This window comes from Oncorhynchus keta, chromosome 4 (assembly GCF_023373465.1).
Source record: "Oncorhynchus keta strain PuntledgeMale-10-30-2019 chromosome 4, Oket_V2, whole genome shotgun sequence".
In the NCBI taxonomy this organism is placed as follows: Eukaryota; Metazoa; Chordata; class Actinopteri; order Salmoniformes; family Salmonidae; genus Oncorhynchus; species Oncorhynchus keta.
The window spans coordinates 27,802,194-27,822,988 of NC_068424.1; positions in this window are offsets into that span (position 1 = coordinate 27,802,194).

Genomic DNA, 20,795 nt, shown 5'->3' on the forward strand with positions numbered 1-20,795 from the left:
TCAGCTATAATTTCGTGTTTTTTTTACCCCCTGGGACTCTGTCCTTTGAGACTATAAACATCTAAGTAAAAGGTTAAAACATGGATCTCCAGCCAAATCTCACGTTTCACATCATCATCCACAGTAACTCCCACTGGGCTTGCTCTCACATTGTCAATACTTGTCAATAATGTGTTATCAATTGATAGAATTGACACATATTACATTTTTAAAAAATGTTTATGGTCGATGATGTCATAGATGAGCAGTATTTATGTTACAGGATTCAGACACCTGACATCAGACACCAAACATCACAAATTCAGACACATGTATTTGAAATATGTATTTTAATTACTTCTGATTATTTTGTGTGTTGTATTGCACTGGGCTGAACTACACTCCAATGTATAATGTAACAAGATACTTTCGAAAGTTGTCATTTGTATATTAAAATACAGAATAGTTTTCTATACCATTTCTTTATAGCAGGTAGGCCTTCTGGGGCCCCTTTTTGTCACGCCTTGGTCTTAGTATTTTGTGTTTTCTTTAAATATTTGGTCAGGCCAGGGTGTGACATGGGTTTATGTTGTTGTATTTCGTATTGGGGTTTTTGTATTATTGGGATTGCGGCTGAGTAGGGGTGTTGTATGGGCTTGGCTGCCTGAGGCGGTTCTCAATCAGAGTCAGGTGATTCTCGTTGTCTCTGATTGGGAACCGTATTTAGGTAGCCTGGTTTCGCTTTGTATTTCGTGGGTGATTGTTCCTGTCTCTGTGTAGTTTCACCAGATAGGCTCGGTCACTTTGGTTTTTCTTTTTACTTGTTTTGGAAGAGAAGAGAACGAGCGCCATTCTCCTTGCGGAGATGGTGCTAAATACATCAACACGGTCGGTCCCTGGGATTGGGCTGGCCAACACGATTCGGTTTGCTTGGAAGGAAAAGGAGTTGGAGCCTTTAGGACGGGAATCTTTTAGAAGGATAATATTGATGGGGATTCTAAAGCTGACGGTGAAGGACGTGTTTTGTTTCCAAGGCAACTCGTTGGAGGGAGCATACGACGTGGCACTATATACAGAGGAAAAACACAATGATATCCTGAGAAGGGCAAGAGCAGTGGGAGGTGAGAGGCCGATGTGCCACTACGAAATAACAAGCCTGGCGAAGAATAACTTTAGGGTTGTAACTGTCAACATTTACAACCCTTACGTTAAGGACGAAGAGGTGAGGGCTTTTCTGGGGAGATACATGGATAACGTCTCCTCAGCAAGCCACCTCAAAGACTCCCTTGGGTTTTGGAATGGGAGGAGAGGCTTCCAGGCCCTCCTCAGAGAGCACCCAAAGGGACATGGTGGCTACCTCCATCCTCCTGCTATGTTCTCCCTAGGGGCTGACAGGGGGACGTTGTTTTATGCACGTCAGCCCCCATTTTGCAGGCGCTGTATGGCCTACGGTCACATATTCGCCTCGTGCAGTACAAGAAAATGCAGATTTTGTGCAACTGAGGATCACGAGGCGAGGGATTGTGACAAGCCTAAGACGTGCCATGGGTGTGGCTCGTCAGCACACCTGTGGCGGGGGTGCCCAGCCCGTCAGAGGTCATATACGTCTGCGGCTGGGGGGGGAGCAGGGGCGGGGGATGGGGAAAGAAGAGGAGGGGAAGGAAGCACGCCTCATGACCAGAGTTCAGGTCCAAAGGGGGAGGCCACAAGGAAGGAGGAGGAGCAAGAAGCGGCGGATGGAAGAGAGAAGGAAACGGAAGGCACGGGAGTAGGAGAACCAGAAAAAGCGGCGGAAGAAGGCAACCGAGTGGAGGAGCATGAGAGAGAAGAAAGCGAGGGAGGAGTGGTGGAGAAGGAGACTGTGGAAGAGCAAGTGGACTGGGGGGAAGGTGCCCTGGTGGAAGAGATGAGGGGTCATCACCAAAGAAGAGAATGAAGAGGAGGGTGCGATTGGCCGACAGTGAGAGGGACGGGATGGCCAAGAGAGTGATGGGGGTGGGAGAAACCTCTGGGTTGCTGCTGGTTTCCCCAGGCCCTCAACTTCTGTTGGGTGGGGACACACCTAACAAGACTCAGGACTGGGTACAGGAGGAGGTGGGGAGTTTTTTGTTTGGGGACTCAGCCTCCCCGATTTTTTTCCAAACCAGCTGCAACACTGGGGAGGGGGAGGATTGTGGGGGTAGACCCAGGGTGCAGGGCACCCCGGAGCCAAACACTATTCCTGCATCCTGGGATGGTGAGATGGAGGAAGAGGGGGGGATGTCGGGAGTACGGATGGTGTTCTCACCGGTAGATATGGAGCAGGGGAGCATCGGGTGAGTCTCCTGGTTTTTTTTTTTTCTGTCTGGGTTTATAATTTGAGTGTATTACATGTTTTTATTTTTTCATGGGGTCTAATTTGACTTTTGTTAGTTTAAATGTAAGGGGTTTAAGGGATTTTGTTAAGAGGAGGGCGGTTTTTAGTTATTTGGAGGGTGTGGGGTTTGATTTTTGTTTTTTAAAGGAGGTTCACCTGAGGGATGGAGGGGATGTTAGTAGGTTTAAGAGGGAGTGGGACAAGGGGGAGTCGGTTTGGGGTGTTGGGGGGGTGCACTCATCAGGGGTAGGGATTTTGTGTGGGCACAGGGAGGTAAAAGTGGAGGATTCTTTTGTGGTAATGCAGGGGAGGGTTATAGGGGTGGATGTCACGATAAGGGATTGTACATTTATATTAGTGGTGGTGTATGGGCCACAGGTGGTGGCAGACAGGAGGGAGATGGTGGACTGTCTGACGCCCCTGTGTGTCACAAATAGGAAATTAGTGATAGGGGGGATTTTAATACAGATTTAGGAAGAGGGGGGGATAGCAGTGCAGGCGCCATTGCCAGGCTAATGGCTTGCCATGGTCTGGTAGATGGTGGTCTGCACACTACTCCGAAAATGGACGGTCCTACATGGCGCAACTCCAGGGGGGTTGAGCGGAGGCTCGACTATATTTTTGTACCCAGGACTTTGGGTAAGTTGTCTGGGCGGCTGTTGCCTGTTTTCTTTTCGGATCACGACGGGGTGCTCCTGCAGGTGGGGTCGCCAGTCTGCCTCTTTGGTAGGGGGTATTGGAAGCTAGATCGGGATGTGCTGGAGGAGCAGGCTTTTGTTGACGGGTTTTATGGTTTCTTTTGGAGGCTTGAGGGCCTCCGGTCCATGTGCGAGGGGGTGTTAGAGTGGTGGGAATTAGTTAAGGTGAGGATTAGGGCTTTTATAATAGGGTATTGCAAGAGGAAAAAAAGGGAAGAGAGGAGGGAGGTGGATCGTATCCAAAGGTTAATTGAACTCGAATACGAGGCAGGCAACCTCGGCGGGTCGTTTGACTGGGAGAGATCCGCAACCCTTAAGGCGCAGCTCAGGGAGTTGCAGGAGCGGAAGGCTCGAGCTTTCCTGGAGCGTGCGCATAGTGGCTTTCTAGAACATAATGAGACTTGTTCTGCTATGTTCTTTAAGTTGGTTAGGGCCAGACAGAGTAGGAAGGTAATGCATGGTGTTAGGGAAGAAAATGGTAGTATAGTTAGAGAACCAGAGGATATGGTCAGGGTGACAACTGATCATTTCCAAGGTTTATTTAAGGAAAGGGAAATAGATGTAGAGCAGGGAAATGTGTTTTTAGAACACTTGTCCAGGCGGTTGCCGGAGGACATTAGAGAAGTGATGGAGGCCCAGATCTCACTAGAAGAGGTTGAGAGCGCTCTTAGGAGGATGGGAAAAGGGAAGGTGCCTGGGATGGATGGGCTGCCGGCTGAGTTTTATCTCAAGTTTTGGGGTATACTTGGACCAGTTGTCCTCGAAGTCTTAAAGGCCATCCTTGAGACGGGGTCCCGGGGGATCAATGGCTGTTGGTGTGCTGTCACTTTTATATAAGAAGGGGGAAGTAACAGACCTTGGCAACTGGCGGCCGTTGACCATGCTGTGTGTAGATTACAAGCTACTTGCAAAGGTTTTAGCAGACCGGTTGCGCACAGCCCTTCCCTACGTCGTTCATGAGGATCAGACGTGCGGGGTAGAGGGCCGCTCTATTAGATGGAACCTACAGTTAATTAGGGACTCCATCGCTTGGGTTGAAGATAGAGGACTGCCTTTAATGGTAGCAGCGCTAGATCAGGCGAAAGCCTTTGATCGCGTGAATAGATCCTTTTTATTCAGAGTGTTAGGTCGATTAGGATTTGGGGAGAAGTTTATAGGATGGATTCGTACATTATATGTCGGAGCGGGGTGCCGAGTTAGTGTAAATAGTCACTTGGGTGACGTTTTTGACCTCTCGTCTGGGGTCAGGCAGGGGTGCCCACTCTCGGCTCTCCTCTTCGTTCTGTACATGGAGCTCTGGGGCTGCCATTAGGGCAGACACAGGGGTGGAAGGCTTGCTGATCCCTGGAAGTGGTGGGCTGCGTGTTAAGATGACGCAGTACGCCGACGACACTTCCTTGCTGTTGTGCAAGGACTCGTGCCTGACAAGGTCCCTTGCCATCTTTGGGGATTTCACCCGAGCGTCGGGAGCAGTTCTGAACCATGCAAAGTCTTCCGTCAAGTTTTTCGGAAGATGGCGCGGTAGAACGGATGTGCCTGGGGGGGTTATCTCTCTGTGAGGGGGCCCTGAGGATTCTCGGGGTCCATTTTGAGACCTCCGGCTCAGCGACGCTAAACTGGAACATGCGTATCGCAGTGGTACAGAGGAAGCTAGCAATGTGGAAAGCTAGGTATTTGTCTTTTATGGGCAAAGTCCTGGTCCTAAAGGTGGATGTGTTGCCGTCTCTTTGGTATTTGGCATACATCTACCCATTGCCGGCTTGTCTGAGGAGGCCTCTAGTGAGGCTTGTGTTTCAGTTTATGTGGAGTGGCAGGTGCGAGTGGGTCGCCAGGGCATGCATGATCTGTCCCATCGGGGAGGGAGGTAGGTGGGTACCACATTTACCCCTCAAGCTGGACACAATTTTTGTTTCTTTCTTGTTAACGGAGCTTGCTCAGCCAGTGATACACCCGTCCGGTTACCTCCTGTGGGTGTTTTTCTCGTATCAGGCGAGAAGCATAATGGTGTGGTCTAACACGGGTCCTCGGGCGGAACAGCTGCCGTGGCACTTTGGTCATGCGGCCAAGTGGCTGCATGCGCACCCTGAGGTTGAAGTTGCCCGAGTAGGTTTAGATCACAGGCACCTGTACGAGGAGGTCAGAAAGGCAGGGAGTCCGGCGCCTGTAGTGGGCATCTCGGAAGTGGTCTGGGAGGGAGTGCCGGCGCGGGGTCTGGACAACAGGCTCAAGGACCTGAATTGGTTGAGCCTTCATAAGTGTTTGCCGGTACGTTCCATCTTGTACCGGTATAGTTTGGTGCACTCCCCCACCTGTCCAAGCTCCTCTTGTGGCAGGGAGGAGACTGTGCGCCACGTCTTTTGGGACTGTGCCTTTGCCGGAGTAGTATGGACTAGGGCACGGGTGTTGTTAGGTTTGGTAAAGGGGGATTTTGTATTGACGTGGGCCAGGTTAGAGAGGGGTGTAGGGAGAGCGAGAGGGACTGATAGGGACAGGTTTCTGCTCTGGCTTCTCATGAGTCTCTTTAAACGGGGGCTGTGGGAAGCAAGGCAGAACATGGTAAAGACAGGGAGAGATTGGGGGGTGGAAGGGATAGTGAGGAGGGTGGAAGGAGATTTGAGGGGGAGGATGAAGAGGGAGGAGAGGAAGTGGGGGCAGCATGCTGCTCGGGAGAGGTGGAAGGGGGGTTTAGGGCTGGGTGTCATTTAGATTTGTAAGAGGATAGATTAGGGACGGGGAGATAGGGAAAGGTATTTTGTAGGGTGACGGGGAGGGAAGATGCTCCCCTGAGGTTTTGTTTGGGGTTTATGATTAGTTTAATTAAAATACCATTATTTGAGTATGTATGTAAATTATGAGTTGTAAAGAATTAATGGTATTGAAGATAATAAATAATTTTTAATAAAAAAAATTAAAAATAGGCTGTAATTAGGTTTCTTCCAGATCTGCCAGTCAACCAGTCTCTTCCAGATCTGCCAGTCAACCAGTCTCTTCCAGATCTGCCAGTCAACCAGTCTCTTCCAGATCTGCTAGTCAACCAGAATCTTCCAGATCCGCCAGCCAGCCAGGATCTACCGGAGCCTACTACCTGCCTGAGCTTCATCTCAGTACTGGGCTTCCTCTCAGTACTGGGCTTCCCCTCAGTTCCGGGCTGCCCCTCAGTTCCGGGCTGCCCCTCAGTTCCGGGCTGCCCCTCAGTTTCGAGCTGCCCCTCAGTCCCGAGCTGCCCCTCAGTCCCGAGCTGCCCCTCAGCCCCGAGCTTCCCCTCAGTCCCGAGCTGCCTCAGTCCTGAGCTGCCCCTCCGTCCCGAGCTGCCCCTCAGTCCCGAGCTGTCCCTCAGTCCTGAGATGCCCCTCAGTCACGAGCTGCTCCTCAGTTCTGTGGGGTTCTGGGTGAGGACTATTAGGCCATGGTCGGCGGCGAGGGTGGATTATCCCAGGACGCGAAGGGGAGGAACTAGGACATTAATGGAGTGGGGTCCACGTCCCGAGCCGGAACCGCCACCATGGACAGACGCCCACCCGGACCCTCCCTATGGTTTTGAGGTGCGTCCGGGAGTCCGCACCTTGGGGGGTTTCTCTCTTTCGTATTGGGGTTTTTATATTATTGGGATTGCGGCTGAGTAGGGGTGTTGTATGGGCTTGGCTGCCTGAGGCGGTTCTCAATCAGAGTCAGGTGACTCTCGTTGTCTCTGATTGAGAACCGTATTTAGGTAGCCTGGTTTCACTTTGTATTTCGTGGGTGATTGTTCCTGTCTCTGTGTAGTTTCACCAGATAGGCTGTAATTAGGTTTCACGTTCCGTTTGTTGTTTTTGTATTTTGTATCGTTATTTCATGTGTCACTTTTTCTATTAAAGTCATGAGTAACCACTACGCTGCATTTCGGTCCGACTCTCTTTCCACAAACGAAGAACGCCGTTACACTTTTCACCCTACATTGGTCTCAAAAGTCTTATGGCACTATGGTGAGATAAGAGTGCCTGCTAAATGAACTAAATGTAAATGTGTAAAAATGAACAATTCCAAAGCATGCTGAGTATCATTCTAATGCACTCCCCGCTCCGAAAAACAAGACCAATGACAATACCCAGTGTGCTTTACAGATGTTCATTTTCACTTATACATTTACATTTTGGTCATTTAGCAGACACTCTTGTCCAGAGTGACAGTGCATTCAACCAAGATAGAAAGACAACAACATATCACAGTCATAGAAAGTAAGACGGTTCTGTAACCATTACTGAGAATGTTGTTGCTGTTTGGCCTGCCACAAAGCAAATGTACGTTTGTATTTTAAAATACATGTATTTTAATGAAATACAATACTTTGCAAAAATCTATTATATTTTATTTTGATACGCGATTTTTGTAATTGTGATTTGTAATTAATGCCTGTGAAGGGAGTAGCCAGTGTGAGTTCCGGGTGAAACTGTTTTGTAGTGCAGTGTGGTTGGGACTGAGTGCTAGGCTGGGCTGCCTTCTAATGCCTGGGGAGATGGATGTTCCTGGTTCCCTGTCCTTGACTCAGTGTTGGGTTTCACTCTGGTTGTTAGTCACAGAGAAGTGCACCGTCAGGTTTATTGGCCATGCACCATCCACCCAGCATTGCAGTAGATCCATTCAATCCAGCTATCTGTGTAACTGTGTGTATTTGTGATAATGCAAGTGTGAATGAGAGAAAATTGTGACAAGCTGTGTGTGAATGAGTGTAAACTGCCCATTTAATATGTGGCATGCTAGATTACAATAATGGGCAGCACTGAGACAAGGTTGGAGGGATTAAGAGTGATTTACTGACAGTGGTGTGTGTCATATGGTTGTTGTATGCTGAGCATAAACATTAAACTCCATGCATTCACTCGGTCTATATGTAAGGTTCTATTAAATCAATCTGTCTTTCGTACTTTTTCTGTCAAACTGGTCTCGCCTGTAATGCACGTATCAAACTCATTCCACGGAGTGCTGAGTGTCTGCAAGTTTTTTGCTCATCCCTTGTACTTGATTGATTAATTAAGGTCACTAATTAGTAAAGAACTCCCCTCACCTGGTACTTTAGGTCTTAATTGAAAGGAAAAACCAAACACCCACAGATACTAGGCCCTCCATGGAATGAGTTTGACACCCCTGCTGTAATGCATTTGAGCAACAGGCATGTGTACTGTATAGTATGTATGTAACAGGGTGGAACTGTTGAGTTGGTGAATGCAGTCTGTCAGTGCCAGGTGTATGAGACTCTTGATTGTAATTAAAGGTGTGGCCTTCAGTATTTAACCTGCCTGTTCCTGCCGTTCTAGAGCAGGGCTGGGCAACTGGCGGCCCCACTTAGTGCTGCTGACAAGCGGGGGGGTAGGGCACTAAAATATTTTGCTTGTCATATGAGCAACTGTTGCCCCTCATGATGAATTCAGATTTTTTTTGTGGCCCCCTTCAAAGTTGCCCATCCCTGTTGTAGAGATTACCATGTGAAGGTTGACATGCGCAGGGAGGATGGGAGTGGGGTTATTGGCCTAGTTCAAATTCAGAAGTGTTTCCATGGGTCGTAACTGTGTTTATGGCAAGGTTGCCCGTATGCCTGTTGAACCCACTCTCCTTGTCCCTGGGTACACCCTCCCGAGGTGTTGCACAACACATGTTCTTTGCCTGTGCGGAATATTGATCTGATCTGTGTGTATGCAGTGACTCAAGCCTCTGTTTAATTGAATTGTGGATTTGTACATGTTTTTATGTCCTGTGATAGGGAATTTGTGAGCTCCCGTGGGATCATATATGATAGCAAATTCGTTTTAAAACTGTAACATTTTCTCTCAGCCTCATGACAAAATGTGAACAAAAGCACGAGATAAGATAGAAAACAGGAAAAAAAATCCCTGCCCCATGACAAAAAGTGAAGAATTGCAAGAAATGTGCTTTTTCTTGCTCCCGACGCCACTTGGGTACACTGTAGCATCCACCGAGAGGCTCTTGCTGCCAAGGGAATGCCTGACAGCTTGAAAGATGTTTTGGACACTACAGTGAAAATGGTTAACTTTGTTAAAGCAAGGCCCCTGAACTCTCGTGTATTTTCTGCATTATACAATTATATGGGCAGCAACCATGAAACGCTGGTTATCAAGGGGCAAAGTATTGACACGATTTTTTAATTGAGAGACGAGCTTAAAGTTTTCTTTACTGACCATAATTTTCACTTGTCTGATCACTTGCATGATGACGAGTTTCTCATACGACTGGTCTATCTGGGTGATGTTTTTTTTTCTCACCTGAATGATAAGAATATAGGATTACAAGGACTCTCCGCAACTATATTCAATGTGCGGGACAAAATTGAGGCTATGATGAAGAAGTTGGAGCTCTTTTCTGTCTGCATTAACAAGGACAACAGACAGGTCTTTCCATCATTGTAGGATTTTTTGGTGTGTAAATTAACTCAAGCTTATGGACAATGTCAAATGTGATATAGCTAAGCACCTGAGTGAGCTGGGTGCGCAATTACCCAGGTATTTTCCCGAAACGGGCGACACAAACAACTGGATTCGTTATCCCTTTCATGCCCTGCCTCCAGTCCACTCCAGTCCATCTAAACAAGAGAGCCTCATCGAAATTGCAACAAGTGGAAAATTCTGTGAAAATTTAATTTAATCAGAAGCCACTGCCAGATTTATGGATAGGGTTGCTCTCAGAGTTTCTTGCCTTGGCAAATCGTGGTGTTAAGACACTGATGCCCTTTGCAACCACATACCTATGTGAGAGTGGATTCTCGGCCCTCACTAGCATGAAAACGAAATACAGGCACAGACTGTGTGTGGAAAATTATTTAAGACAGACTCTCTCTCACAAAAACCAACATTGCAGAGTTATGTGCATCCTTTCAAGCATACCCTTCTCATTACCCTGTGGTGAGTTATTCACCATTTTTGATGAACAAATAAGGTTTTATATGTAAGATGGCTAAATAAAGAGCAAAATAATTTATTATTATTATGTTATTATTTGTGCCCTGGTCCTATAAGAGCTCTTTGTCACTTCCCATGAGCTGGGTTGTGACCAAAATTCACACTCATTCTTATGTTTAATTAATGTATCATATAGTGTGTGTGGCAGGCTTACAGTGATGGCAGAAAACAACATTTGAGAGTGCGCTGACCCTGGTGCTAGAGAGGGTACGCAGCTGGAGGTTGAATGTTTGAAGGGGTACGGGACTATAAAACATTTGGGAACCACTGCTCTACACTATACTCGCTTGTTTTGTCAAATAAACTGAAATTAGGCTATTAGAATTTTCGCAACCAGGAAATGGTGGATTTCTGCAAAGTACATCTTTACATCCCCCCCACGTTACATGTACACCGTATCAAATCTATTATGTCACTGAGAGTTTGTGACCTAGAGAAGCACTAGACTGAATGACCAGGAAATCCTTTGTACTGTACTGTTCTCATATTGTCATATGAAGGAGACAAAGAAAGATAAATAAGCATGATTTCAGCTGCGCTAGCTACATTGGTACCCAGCAGGATCTTTCCTCTCGCCCAGCTGTCATAACACCAGGAGATATAAAGAGAGCCAGTACAGTGTTGAAAGAGGCTGAGGCAGAGGATATTTCAAAATGGAGATACTGTGACATATATATTTAAACTCACTCTCCCTCTCTCGCTGTCTTTGTCTCTGTCTCTCTTTCTCTTTCTGTCCCTCTATCTTTATTTCTCTCTCTCTCTCTCCCTCTCTTTTGGTCTCTCCCTCTCTTTCTCTGTCTCTCTCTGTCTGTCTGTCTGTCTTTCTCTCTCTCTCTGTCTCTCTCTGTCTCTCTCTATCCCTCTCTTTCTGTCTCTTTCTATGTCTGTCTGTCTTTCTCACTCTCTCTGTCTCTCTCTGTCTCTCTCTATCCCTCTCTTTCTGTCTCGCCCTCTCTTTCTGTCTCTCTCTATCTCTGTCTCTCTCTCTAAGCCTCTTCTCTCTAAGCCTCTCTTCCCTCTAAGCTTCTCTGCTACCATCATTCCAGATCTCCTCCAATAACATGAACAAACCTCGGATAAACCTCTATGCAGTCTGTCTAATGTATGTACTATATTTGAAAAAGGAGAACAAACTGTAAAATTATATGTTGTAGTATCTCAAATTTGGAATGACTGAGCAACAAAAGACCTACAGATCGGAGTCCAGACTGCTTACTGGAGTCTTGCTGGCAGACTGACTGGTTTACTGGCAGTAACTGGGGAAGCACTGGGGAACGGGCCAGACAAACTCTAAGCTCAGCATGGTTTGGACTGACCCCTGCAAGCTTAGCCTATCCCAATGGACCAGGAAAAGAACACATTCCTGGCCAGTACCTCAAGCGTGGAGGAGAAACCCACAAATATCTCTAACTTCAGTGAGAGGAGGTGAGCCTGTTCCCTGACACCTCTTTGATAGTGTTTCATCTGAGTATGAAGGATTCATTATCAGAGAAGTCCCTCATGAAAAAGTACTACTGAATCACCACTCAGCCCTACTACACAAGATCTACACAAAACCTACTGGTTTTACTACTCGATTGCTATTGAGATGTGTAGGAAACCAGTAGTGATTTATGTAGTAATTTAAGTAGTAATGGGTGATAAATTGGGACGCTTCACATTTGCATACAGACACACAAACTTATTAGTTAGCAAAGTTAACAGAGGCTACATAGCGACATCTCAATGGGGCTAGCAAACAGCTAGGCTAAACACAAGACCGTTTTGGATATCAATATTTTTTATGTGGTACAAAGTTATATAAACGGCTTTGCAGTGACATGGAAATATCCATAAAACATAAAGGAAAGTTAAACTTACAGATGGTGCCAGTAGAAGGGTTTTGAAATACAGGACAACGAAGGAAGGAAGATGACTTCATTCGGAATTCTCCAAAACAGTGGCAAGCCTACAACAACCAACTACAAACCCTGTTTGTCTTCCTCTACGGTCGTGAAAAGCTGGTGTAGTCTGGTTTTAGTGTTGTTACTTGTTATTTACTACTCACATCAAATAGTAAAAACTCTACCTGATTACTATTGTCAAGCCTGTGTAGTGTTTTGAGTACTTACTGTATTTACTACCAACATCAGGAAGTGAAAATCTCCAACTGATTAATACTGGAGACCCTACCGTTTTCCTACTGAAAACTACAAAACTCTACTTGTGTATCTTGAGTAGTGCATAAACTGCACATTCACCATGCACTCCCTACAACTTTCTTCATAGTCACTACTGCACAAATAGGTTTTGTGTAGTAATTCAGTAGCACTTTTTCATGAGGGATGTGGGGACATGATACAGTATGTCACATCTGATCTAAAGACATACTGTATTTGTTGTGTAGCTCCTAAATAGATGCACTTCCTCAATCAAGATAGCAACATTTCTCCTTCCCTGCCTAAGCAAGTTGTCAGACTCTGGCGTCGTTACAAAGAAAAATGAGATAAGTGATGCTTTTTATCAGCAATTTATCTCGGCAGGCTTTTTATTCGAAAGATATGGTGGTTTAATTGACCCAGGTCAACCAGTCGACTGCCTTCCCCTCTCCCATCCTCTAGCTGGCTCAATGGAAGTTCCAACTTCTAGTGAATATTTGTATTTTATTTTTGACTTTCTACTTGTGATATGCTAGATGCCTTGTGCAAGATTTACATAAGCTGATTTGCTTGATTCTTTGTTGCTGATGTTTTCTTCTCCTCTGATTGCAAATTCTTTAACACATATTTTTAACCTTGTAATTATTTCTGGTACCATCCCCAGGTTCTGGAAGGTGGCCCATGTACTCCCCCCTTCACAAAGGTGGTGACCCGTGTGACGTAAATAGTTATCACCCCATTTCCAATCTCTCTTGTCTAGCAAAAATGTCTAGAATCCTTTGTAAATGCTCAACTTCGATCCTTTTTAACTACAAAATGTATTCAAAATGTACACCATTCAGGTTTCAGACCAGGTCATAGCACCATCTCTGCTACTTCTTTGGTTTGAAATTATGTTCTTAATTGTTTGGATAACAACAAACACTTTGCAACCCTTTTTATTGACCTGTCTAAGGCATTTTACACAGTGGACACTCATTACTTATTCAGAGGCTTTCATCAATTGGTCTGGACCAGGCTGCTGTAGCTGGTTTGAAAACTGTTTAAAGGACAGAACACAGTGTGTGTTTACAGATGGTGTTAAATCAGGACAACAAAGGGTGTCCCACAGGGATCGATTTTTGGTCAGGTTCGTTTCACCATATACATTAGCAATGTTGGTTTATTTGTACAAAAATGTACTTTCACCTGTATGCAGATGACACTGTGGTATATGCTATTACCCCCACAGCGGACCAGGCTCTGTCAGAGCTTCAATCTGCAATATTCCCCTGCAGAAAGCCTTTGGTGAACTGAAAATGTAAATATATGTTATTTTCCAAATCACGTAAATCATCCAAATCACGTAAATCATCCAAATCACTGATGATTTATGCATACGTACTTAAGATTTTGCCCTCATTGACCGTTTCCCCACTTATAAATATCTGGGCATCTAGATTAAAGAAAAAATATTTCAAAAAGCATGTTTTTTTAAATCCCCTTTTCTCCCCAATTTCGTGGTATCCAATTGGTAGTTACAGTCTTGTCCCATCGTTGCAACTCTGTTACAGACCCGGGAGAGGGGAATGTCCCAGCCACGCCGCACTGCTTCTTGACACAATGACCACCTAACCCGGAAACCAACCCCACCAATGTGTCAGAGGAAACACCGTACACCTGGTGACCGTGTCAGCGTGCATGTACCCGGCCTGCCACAGGAGTCGTTAGAGCGCAAAGGGACAAGGACATCCTGGCCGGCCAAACCTTCCCCTAACCTGGACGACGCTGGGCCAATTGTGCGCCGCCCCATGGGTCTCCCAGACGCAGCCAGCTGCGACAGAGCCTGGACTTGAACCAGGATCACTGGTGGCACAGTTAGCACTGCGATGCAGTTATTGTCGATGGCAATATTGTCTATATGAATGCAACTGCCACTGTATTGAAGCCATTGGGCACATTTTATCATAGCACATTGTGATTTATTATGGGCAATAGGTTCAGTACACGTAGATGCATTTTGTAACAGTTAGTAGGCTGGCCCTCTTTGAAGTCTCATAGATCAATGCATTGCACTCTTTTTGTCTATAAAGTCCTCTTGCGTAAACTTCCGCCATACCTTACCTTATTGTTAACTTTCAGACGTATATGTTGCCAGATCCGGAATCAGGGACGGTTAACCCTGGAGATCCCTTCAATCTCCATCGTGTTAGGTCAATCTGCTTTTAGCTTTTTTTGCGCATCTCATGTGGAATTACCTCTAAAACTCCTTATAGTTAGTGGAATTGGTGCATCAAGTGCAATTAGAGAACCTTTTACTTAAGAATGTGCTGTTTCATAATGTTGTGTTTTGCTTTTCAGGGTTTGTGTTCGCTTTTCGTGTATTGTGTAATTGATGTGTATCCAGTGCATTCGGAAATTATTCAGACTCCTTGACTTTTTCCACATTTTGTTACAGCCTTATTCTAAAACTGATTCAATTGTTTTTTTCCCTCATCAATCTACACACAATACCGATAATGACAAAGCAAAAACTGTTTTTTAGATTTTTTTTTGCACATTTATTTAAAATAATGTGTATTTAGACCCTTTGCTATGAGATTCGAAATTGAGCTCAGGTGCATCCTGTTTCCATTCTTGAGATGCTTCTATAACTTTATTGGAGTACATCTGTGGTAAATTCAATTGATTGGACATGATTTGGAAAGGCACACACACACCTGTCTATATAAGGTTCCACAGTTGACAATGCAAAACTGTCTGTAGGGCTCAGAGACAGGATTGTGTCGAGGCACAGATCTGGAGAAGGGTACCAAAAAATGCTTGCAGCGTTAAAGGTTGCCAAGAACACGGTGGCTTCCATCATTCTTAAGTGGAAGAAATTTGGAACCACCAAAAATTTTCCTAGAGCTGGCAGCCCGGCCAAACTGAGCAATCGAGGAGAAGGGGCTTGGTCAGGGAGGTGACCAAGAACCCTATAGTCACTCTGACAGAAGGACAACCATCTCTGCGGTACTCCAACAAATCAGGCCTTTATGGTAGAGTGGCCAGACTGAAGCCAATTCTTTAGTAAAATAACATGACAGCCCGCTTGGCACATTAAGGACTCTCAGACCATGGAGAAACAAGATTCTTTGGTCTGATGAAACCAAGATTGAACTCTTTGGCCTGAATGCCAAGCATCACGTCTAGAGGAAACCTGGCACCATCCCAACATGGTGGTGGCAACATCATGCTGTGTGCATGTTTTTCAGCAGCAGGGACTGGGAGACTAGTCAGGATCAAAGGAAAGATGACAGTAGCAATGTTAGCAAGGTGTTGATATGTATAGTGTAATTATTGTTAATTGATGTGTTCATGCAGGGCTCATCTGCAAAATGAAGCTGGCTAAATGAAGGTACAAAATTGTAGCTCCAATTCTAATGGTTCTAGTTCTATCAAGGCACAAGGCGAGACCCAAATGCAGACACAGGAGGCAGATGGTTGGAGTCTTACAATGTTTATTAATCCAAAAGGGTAGGCAAGAGAATGGTTGTGGACAGGCAAAAGGTCAAAACCAGTTCAGAGTCCAGGAGGTATAGAGAGACAGACAGGCTCGTGGTCAAGGCTGGTAGAATGGTCAGGCAGGCGGGTACAAAGTCCAGAAAAGGGAAGGAGTCAAAACTGGGAGGACTAAACAAAGGAGAATGCAAAAAGCAAGAGAATGGGAAAAATCCTGGTTGACTTGGAAACATACAAGACGAAGTGGCACAGAGAGACAGGAAACACAGGGATGAATACACTGGGCCGAGGGTACGCTGGCCTGCTCTTGTTCAGGGAAGAGTGGAGGCTGACACCCCATGGAGCACTCGAAAGGGGAGAGTCCCGTGGCAGAACTGGGAAGAGTGTTCCGGGCATACTCCACCCAGACCAGTTGACGGCTCCAGGTAGTGTGGTTAGTTGAGGCCAGGCACCTTACGGTGGTCTCCAGTCTTGGTTGGCTTGCTCCGACTGACCGCTAGTTTTGGGATGTAATCTGGATGACAGGTTGGCCGACGATCCAATAAGGGTGCAGAATGCCTTCCAGAACTGAGACAAGAACCCCAATCGGAGAACATGTCTACAGGGAGTCCATGGATCCGGAAGACATGCTGCACCATAAGCTGGGCCGTCTCCTTGGCAGAAGGTAATTTGGGGAGATGGATGAAATGGGTGGCCTTGGAGAACTGGCGACTACCGTCAGAATGACAGTGTTGCCATCAGACGGAGGGAGCCCAGTGACAGAGTCCAGATATATGAGATCAGGAACAATGAGGAACCAGTAGAGGCCAGAAGGAGCTTGCCGTGGAGTCTTGTTTTGAGCACACACAGTGCATGCGGTGATGAAGGCAGAGACGTCAGGGACCATTGTGGGCCACCAGAAACGTTGTCGAAGGCAGGCTAGTGTACGACGGAACCCTGGATGACAGGTCAGCCTGGAGGAATGAGCCCATTCCAGGACCCGGGACCAGACTGGGTTAGGGCCAAACAGCCGGTTAGCCGGGCCCCCTTCTGGTCCAGGTTGGGAGCGTTGCACCTCGCTAACCAGATTCTCAATACCCCAATCCACAGTGGCAGCAAGGGATGAGGTGTTTCGGAGGGTGTGGCAGAGGAACTGTATAGGCGGAAGAGAGCATCAGGCTTCACATTTTTAGACCCAGGACGGTAGGAAATGGTAAAGTTGAATCTTGTAAACTGGAGGGCCCATCGGTCCTACCTTGAGTTGAGGCGCAGGGCTGAACGGAGATATTCCAAGTTATGGTCGGTCCAGACCAAGAACGGCTGTTCTGCTCCTTCCAGCCAGTTCCTCCACTACTCCAATGCCATCTTCACCATTTACATTACATTTAAGTCATTTAGCAGACGCTCTTATCCAGAGCGACTTACAAATTGGTGCATACACCTTATGACATCCAGTGGAACAGCCACTTACAATAGTGCATCTAAATCTTTTAGGGGGGGTGAGAAGGATTACTTACCCTATCCTAGGTATTCCTTGAAGAGGTGGGGTTTCAGGTGTCTCCGGAAGGTGGTGATTGACTCCGCTGTCCTGGCGTCGTGAGGGAGTTTGTTCCACCATTGGGGGGCCAGAGCAGCGAACAGTTTTGACTGGGCTGAGCGGGAACTGTACTTCCTCAGTGGTAGGGAGGCGAGCAGGCCAGAGGTGGATGAACGCAGTGCCCTTGTTTGGGTGTAGGGCCTGATCAGAGCCTGGAGGTACTGAGGTGCCGTTCCCCTCACAGCTCCGTAGGCAAGCACCATGGTCTTGTAGCGGATGCGAGCTTCAACTGGAAGCCAGTGGAGAGAGCGGAGGAGCGGGGTGACGTGAGAGAACTTGGTGACGTGAGAGAACTTGGGAAGGTTGAACACCAGACGGGCTGCGGCGTTCTGGATGAGTTGTAGGGGTTTAATGGCACAGGCAGGGAGCCCAGCCAACAGCGAGTTGCAGTAATCAAGACGGGAGATGACAAGTGCCTGGATTAGGACCTGCGCCGCTTCCTGTGTGAGGCAGGGTCGTACTCTGCGGATGTTGTAGAGCATGAACCTACAGGAACGGGACACCGCCTTGATGTTAGTTGAGAACGACAGGGTGTTGTCCAGGATCACGCCAAGGTTCTTAGCGCTCTGGGAGGAGGACACAATGGAGTTGTCAACCGTGATGGCGAGATCATGGAACGGGCAATCCTTCCCCGGGAGGAAGAGGAGCTCCGTCTTGCTGAGGTTCAGCTTGAGGTGGTGATCCGTCATCCACACTGATATGTCTGCCAGACATGCAGAGATGCGATTCGCCACCTGGTCATCAGAAGGGGGAAAGGAGAAGATTAATTGTGTGTCGTCTGCATAGCAATGATAGAAGAGACCATGTGAGGTTATGACAGAGCCAAGTGACTTGGTGTATAGCGAGAATAAGAGAGGGCCTAGAACAGAGCCCTGGGGGACACCAGTGGTGAGAGCGCGTGGTGAGGAGACAGATTCTCGCCACGCCACCTGGTAGGAGCGACCTGTCAGGTAGGACGCAATCCAAGCGTGGGCCGCGCCGGAGATGCCCAACTCGGAGAGGGTGGAGAGGAGGATCTGATGGTTCACAGTATCGAAGGCAGCCGATAGGTCTAGAAGGATGAGAGCAGAGGAGAGAGAGTTAGCTTTAGCAGTGCGGAGCGCCTCCATGATACAGAGAAGAGCAGTCTCAGTTGAATGACTAGTCTTGAAACCTGACTGATTTGGATCAAGAAGGTCATTCTGAGAGAGATAGCGGTAGAGCTGGCCAAGGACGGCACGCTCAAGAGTTTTGGAGAGAAAAGAGAGAAGGGATACTGGTCTGTAGTTGTTGACATCGGAGGGATCGAGTGTAGGTTTTTTCACCACCTGGAGTTCTCGGTTGCCAACATCGTAGTTCCTCTCAGCAGGATTGAGACGATTGGACAGGACGGCACAGGGATGAAGCTTCTGGTCAGATCGCTGGGACATGATGGCCCCCACTCCAACATCCGAAGCATCCACTTCCACCACAAATGTACGCAAGGGGTCCGGATGGATGAAGATGGGTGCTGAGGTGAACCGATGCTTCAGATCCACAAAAGCTTTGTCGACAGCTAGAGACCATTTGAACGGTACCTTGGGGGAGGTGAGTGATGAGGGGGGGGGGCGCAAGGGTGCTGTAATACCAAATGAAACGGTGGTAGAAGTTTGCAAACCCAAAAAACTGTTGCAACTAAACCCTGGATGTTGGTTGAGGCTAATCCACCACTGCTTTCACCTTTCCATGATCCTTCTGAACATTGCCCTCAATGACATATCCCAGAATGGTGATATAAGCGCAGAGGAGCTCACACTTCTCAGCTTTCACGAACAATTGGTTCTCCAGGAGATGCTGAAGGACCTGTCTGACATGGAGTACATGTTCTTGGGCAGATCGGGAAAATATTTGGATGTTGTCCAGGTAGATGCAGACAAACCGGTTTAGCATGTCCCGAAGCACATCATTGGCCAAAGCCTGGAAGACAGCGTTGGTGGCCAGTTCGTACTATCAAGGCACAAGGCGAGACCCAAATGCAGACACAGGAGGCAGATGGTTGGAGTTTTACAATGTTTATTAATCCAAAAGGGGTAGGCAAGAGAATGGTTGTGGACAGGCTAAAAGGTCAAAACCAGATCAGAGTCCAGGAGGTACAGAGTAGCAGACTGGCTCGTGGTCAAGGTAGACAGGCTCGTGGTCAAGGCAGGCAGAATGGTCAGGTAGGCGGGTACAAAAAAAATGCAAAAAGCAGGAGAATGTGGAAACCGCTGGTTGACTTGGAAACATACAAGACAAACTTGCACAGAGACAGGAAGCACAGCGATAAATACGCTGGGGAAAATAAGCGACACTTGGAGATGGTGCAGACAATCACAAGGACAGGTGAAACAGATCAGGGCGTGACAAGATCAGTTAACATTTAGTAACCTGTTTCACTGAATCAAGTATAGATTTGTTACCGTGCCTTGCAAAAGTATTCATCCCCCTTGCCGTTTTTCCTATTTTTTTGCATTACAATCTGTAATTTAAATGGATTTTTATTTGGCTTTCATGTAATGGACATACACAAAATAGTCCAAATGTGTGAAGTAAAATTTTTCAAATTAGTTTCAAAAAATGCAAAATAATAAAAAACTGAAAAGTGGTGCGTACATATGTATTCACCCCCTTTGCTATGAAGCCCTTAAATAAGATCTGGTGCAACCAATTACCTTCAGAAGTCACATAATTAGTTAAATAAAGTCCACCTGTGTGCAATCTAAGTGTCACATGATCTGTCACATGATCTCAGTATACATACACCTGTTCTGAAAGGCCACAGAGTCTGCAACACCACCAAGCAAGCGGCACCATGAAGACCAAGGAGCTCTCCAAACAGGTCAGGGACACAGTTGTGGAGAAGTACAGATCAGGGTTGGTTTATTAAAAAAATATCTGAAACTTTGAACATCCCACGGAGCACCATTAAATCCATTATAAAAAATGGAAAGAATATGGCACCACAACAAACCTGCCAAGAGATGGCCGCCCACCAAAAGTCAATCACAGAGGCAACAAAGAGGCCAAAGTTAACCCTGAAGGAGCTGCAACGCTCCACAGCGGAGATTGGAGTATCTGCCCATAGGACGACTTTAAGCCGTATACTCCACAGAGCTGGGGTTTATGGAAGAGTGACCTGAAAAAAGCCATTGCTTAAAGAAAAAAATAAGCAAACACGTTTGGTGTTCACCAAAAGGCATGGGGGAGACTCCCCAAACATATGGAAGAAGGTACTCTGGTCAGAGAAGACTAAAATTCAGCTTTTTGGCCATCAAGGAAAACGCTATGTCTGGCGCAAACCCAACTCCTCTCATCACCCCGAGAACCCCATCCCCACAGTGTTTTTCATCGGCAGGAACGGGGAAACTGGTCAGAATTTAAGGAATGATAGATGGCACTAAATATAGGGAAATTCTTCAGGGAAACCTGTTTCTGTGTTCCAGAGACTTGAGACTGGTTTGGACGTTCACCTTCCAGCAGGACAATGACCTTAAGAATACTGCTAAAGCAACACTCGAGTTGTTTAAGGGCAAACATTTAAGTGTCTTGGAATGGCCTAGTCAAAGCCCAGACCTCAATCCAATTGAGAATCTGTGGTATGACTTAAATATTGCTGTACACCAG